Below are 6,000 nucleotides of genomic sequence, written 5' to 3' on the forward strand. Positions count from 1 at the left end.
ATTAATAGTTCACATTAAAATAACACGCATAACAAAATTCTGCTTAGTTGATATATCGTAAGTCACTACTTCTTCAAACCACAATTGTTTAAGCTTATCTATCAATGGTTGTAGATAGACATCAATCAAACTTTTAGGATTGCGAGGACCTGGAATAGCACAACTTAGAAAGATGTACGGACTTGTCATGCACATTTCAGGAGGAAGGTTGTACGTGGTAAGAAATACAGGCCAACAAGAATAAGGTGAGGCAGCATTAGAGAATGGTGTGAAGCCATCTACACACAACCCCAATAGTACATTTCTTGGTTCACTAGCAAAATCAGTATTACACCCCGCACTCTTGAGCTCGGAACGTCTTCTTAAGTTCCTTAGACACTATCATGTGAGCCGGATAAGCTACGACACTATCAAATAACTCTAAGGAAAGAAGATTGTGATACCTCGCGAGAAGGGAGGTTGGAGATAGAGTCATAAGAATACGGAAAGAGTTGGAGGCTAAGAAATGAGTCGTAGGACTCGATTTACCTACGTAAGACACTAAGTTAAGAGTCTTATACACTTAAGTTGCTTAAGGATATACCAAGCTTACGTAGTACGGATTACATGAGCTCTTAAAGTAAGACGAGATTACGAACCCGCGAGGAAGGGAAAAAGACGACGCGTGGCAGCCAATGGAGGAGCGACACGCGGCAGCATATATATGGAACATAATTTAATGTATGCATAATAAATCATATATATATCCTTTAAAACATTCATTTTGTGGGAAATTAACCATAACCGACATTTAAGACCATGCGAGCTATTACATGGAATCCAACATAACCCCCTACGTTGGCCGGGGAGACTACTTGCCAAGTAGAACTCCGTCAACTTCATTCATTTTTTTAACTTTAACTTTAAGGGCTATTTATGGATCCATTAGCCTAAGCCTACAAGGGCTCCTATGTTGGCACATAGTTAATGAGACAAGGGGTTGCTACTAGGATTCCCTTACCGAATCCCACCTCAATGCCTCATTCGGTGCTAAGTCAATCCCACGGAATAGTTTAATACTTCAAAATATTCATAGCATATAACTTGAGAATTCAAACATCATATTCAGTAGAATAGCTCATTAAAACATTTGATAATTCAAATATGCAAGAATTGTCCTTATTGCATAAAGAATCCATCATTCATATCATTTCATCATTCTTTCATTTCATAAGACTCCTTTTTTTATCATAGATATTGCTTTCATAAACATTTATTTGGAGTCAAAGCTTTCAAGTCAAACTTTATTAAAAACATAGTAAAACTAGGTGGGTTCAAATCACTTCAACTTGCAAATATGTATGTAAATAAATATTCATAAATACTTTGAAATCCATTAATTAAAAATCATGCTTTAAACAACCCACCATAAATTTCAAGAGCTTTTAAATAGATAAATAGCGGAATTACTTGTAAACCATCAATTCATATATATGAAATTATGTTGCATCAAAATAGAGCAATAATCATTAGTTTAACCATGATTCATGCTATTAAGTAAAAATAAGAATTTGCCATAAGAAAATATTACTTGAAATCAAGATATTTAATTGAAAGAGTTTTTGGACTACATGGGTGGAAGAACCCATGGATAAACACACACATAACTTAGAGTAGAGCTTAAAGAAAATAAATATAATTTATCATATAATCAAAATAATTTAGACATGAGAGTGGAAGGAATACTCTCATTGAAACCTTACATACCTGGAAACCGAAGCTTTAGTTGGTACCGGAAGACTTAATGACCACTCTTGAGTCCTAGCTTCTCTCCTTGCCGGAACGTTTTGTGTACTACCCGGAATATATGAATTACCGGAATAGTATTTCTTCACTACTAAGAACTAAAACTATATTTGAGAATGTGTAAAGAAGTGTATAGAGAGAAGATTTGCTTGAGAAAGCTTGATGAATAAAATGAGGAAATAAGGTGGGTATTTATAGGTGGGAAAGAGGACCTAACAATAAATAAAATAATTATAAATAAAAATCTGAAAATTTAGTGGAATATATTGATGTCATGGATGATGTTAAATGGAGGACAATTTATGTCATGAGTGATGTCAAATGTATCTAGATCTTTCTATGGTAGGTGAAATGAGTTATCTTTGACAGAATACTCTTTTTGGGAGCTACGTTTGAATAAGATAAATTCCTTATTAGGATTTGGTGTCTTCATAAGAATTGTAGATATGGAAGTCTAGTTTCATATCATTCAAGAATCAACCAATTTGGATAAACCTACAGTGAGATATGATTTTTCTTCTATAAACACTCATTTCCATCACAGCATCCTACCTTACAAAGATTAATTTATTTGACCTACTTAACCTCCGAATCTTAAAATATGGTCTTCATAAAAGTTGTAGGTAATGATCTTGTGGTTACTCATAAATTTGAATCACTCAATTTGGATATTTCTATGAAAAGTTATGACCAAAATACAGAGGTTGTATCATGTTTAGGCAAAAATTGAAACATCGTATACAACGTTTTTAGGGGATGTTACAGACGGCTTGGGAGAAAAATAAGGTAAGTCCCGATTTCGTTCCGTAAATTAATTATATAGCATATACCACGATGATATGGAAGTATTAGTAGTATAAAATTAGAGTTTGGTGCAGCAAAAACGGACAGCAAGCTGCCACGACGTTACAGCACGCTGAAAAAACGTTCCGAGGCGCGATTTTGGCGAGTTCTAGCCAATTTCGGGAAAGGTAAGTTCTTCCCCTCTAATTTGATGTTTATGATTTTAAATTATGGTGTATTACACACCTTAGGAGCTGCTGGAAGTTGGGGAAAAGGTTTGAAAAGTTCGGCGTTCGAAATAAACTAAATTGGAGTCGCTAGAAGTGAATTGTCATCAAAATAAAGTGTCGTTCTTGTGAGTTGCTGCTGCAGGGGTGTGGCTTGTTGTTGCAGGGCCTGAATATGTCCTAATGTGGGTTAGGGTGCTGTTGGTTGAATCCACACGACCCCTCGTTGCGTATAATGAAAGGCGTTACAAAATAAAGGCTAGACGCCCTATTGTGCTACCGTATTTTTGAATAAGTCGTTTGGAGTTTATGTTGTATATTGTTAGTGTGAATTGCTGCAGGTTGTTATTGTTGGTTGGATGTAGGTCTTAGGGACCTAATTGGAAATTCGGATAGGGCATATTATAGGGGAAATGCTGCCCGATTTTCGTTAACGCTTTAACTAGTTAGGGAACTAGTCGAGAAGGCAAGCAAGGAGATGAGTTCTACAAATACTCGTGTGTAGCCTAAGGTGCTGGAAAGCCAAGGATTGTTAATACTCGTATTGCTTTTATGTTACTTAGGTTTAAAGGAAGACGAGATGAATGGGATAAAAAGTAACCCGTAACAGGTATGTAAAGCTATTCCTTCTTTTAGCATGTTTTGGTATAAGTATGTAAAGCTAATGTTTCTTTCTTTTGGCATGTTTTGGCATACGTATGTAAGGCTTATACGTTCTTTTAGTATTTCTTTGACATAAGTATATAAAGCTAATATTCCTTTTCAGCATGGATTTTAAGAAACAAGTATATAACTTCATATGATTTTAAAGAAGTTCATGTTCGTAAAGCCGCTAGAATGGCCGACTTCTCGACTTCCAAAAGATATTTTGTTATGCCTTGATATGTGTATATGATTCCCAAAAGTTCTATTTTGATGTAACCCATAGTAACTTTCAAAAGGTACTTGATATGATCCTTGTCTAGATTTTGAATGATAGCTTATTTTGATTATTCCATCGAGTCTCAAATATGATTTAAATTGCATTTGGTTTCTCACTACTCCACTCGTGGATGCCTCAATGCTTCTTTCACCGAGCCCGGGCCATGTTTTGTTATCGTGCGTACTTCTCTGCATTGTTCGCCGTGCCCCGATGTGAGGGGGCAGGTACGACCTGTACATGGGTTTGATTTGTGGAGTTATGATGTGCCATGTACACCTATGATATGATATGATTTGATATGACCATCTGATATGATATGATCTGTTACGGAGATATTCCCTACTCTGGAGTTATGATGTGTTGTGGCGCCAGTGATGGGGCGGCGACCACATTTTGTATTTGTTCACCGAGTCCCATAATGGGACCAGATATGACATATGTTTCTCTGCATACATTATCTGTGGTTATGAAAAGCATTTTGGTATTCTGGATAGTTTTCTCATTTTTGCACATTCTGTTTTGGTAATGGCTTTACTAGTTACAGTCCATGCTTTATATACTCAGTACATATATCGTACTGACCCCCCATTCCCTGGGGGGCTGCATTTCATGCTCGCAGGTACATATGTTCATTTTGGAAGTCTGCCGGCTTAGGGTTTCCACTCAGCGATGTTGGGAGCGCTCCACTATTACGGAGCCTAACTTTTTATGCTGGTCGTTTGATATGTATATATTTATTTTTCTAGGGGTACGACGGGGGCCCTGTCCCGCCATATGTTGTTGTTACCATTCTTAGAGGTCTGTAGACATATATGTGTGGGTTGTTTAGGAGTTTATTTCGGTGATGCCTATGTGATATATTGTAAAAGCGATTATGTTATGGCAGCCTTATCGGCTGGCTTTCCCATTCATTACATGATGCAAATGAAAGAGGCCACACGTGTATGAATATTTTATCACCCACTGGGTTCATGTGTTTGGTTCCTATATCTAGGAGACTATATGAACATGAAAAAGTTTTAACCCATTGAGGTTTTTGTGAGTAGTATCACGTTATACATAGTTCAATTTGACTGTAGTCGACAGTTACGTAAACGGGGGTCCAGGTTGGGCCCCAGTCGCGGCCCACGTGGTTGGGTCGTGACAATCAGGATACATATTATCAAAATGTTTCCATGCTTCTCCGTCAGATAGATGTGACAAAACACCCAGCGGCCTTCTATATTCACAGTGCCATCTCATATGTGGGCCAGACCTCATCGATGCATACAACCTCTTTAATCTGAGAATAAATGGTAAATAATGCATTGCCTTAATTGGGACCATCTTTCCAGCAGGAGTCCTCTTATAACGAGCTTGTCCACAAAACTTACAATTTTCTAATTCACTATCAGTCTTGTAGAATAGCATGCAGCCATTAACATAACAATGAATTCTATCATACGACAATCCTAACTTGAAAATCAATCTCTTTGCTTGATAAAAGTTCTTAGGTATGTTAAACTTAGGATTAACAAGTTCGCCCAAAAGATCAACCATTGAGTCTATAACCGCATGAGGAACACTCCAATCTGATTTAATATTCATTAACCTGACTGCAACTGACAAAGCAGAATGCAGACTCCCTTCACATAGTGGACGACTAGCCTCTTCTAAATGTTGATAGAAACGTCTTTCTTCTTCATTAGGAGTTTCATCAAAATATTGTTCGGGTTCCATCCCACCTTGAACCCCGAATGCATCATTAACCATTTCATGAACTCTATCATGTTGAAATATATAATGTTGAACTCTAGCATGTAGAAACCTATCATGTTCAACCCTAATTTGACCATGTGGTGCAAGCATATTACATTCATCCACGGGCAGCAAATTATAAAATATATTATTCAATCCATCTATTTCTCCATGATCAACCCATATAAAATATCTAGGCTTAAATCCATTACCATACAAATGAACCATAACTATATCTGGATTAAAAAATTTCAAGCACCTACATTCACGACAAGGACACCTAACCAATCCATTTTGCTTAAAAACATCAAGTGTCATGGCATGATCGATAAAACTTCTTACACCGTCCATAAATTCAGGTTTCAAACCACCACCAACTTCATAATGCATGTTATACATCCACAAACGATGATCCACCTAAAAATTTACATATATTCAAGCTTAATTAGTTCATAAAGACTACAATTCATCGATACTACAACTGTCATTAATTCAAGTTATAATTAATTAATTCATATAATAATTCAGTTCAAGTTATAATTAATT

Source organism: Solanum dulcamara, chromosome 1 (genome assembly GCF_947179165.1).
Source record: "Solanum dulcamara chromosome 1, daSolDulc1.2, whole genome shotgun sequence".
NCBI lineage: Eukaryota > Viridiplantae > Streptophyta > Magnoliopsida > Solanales > Solanaceae > Solanum > Solanum dulcamara.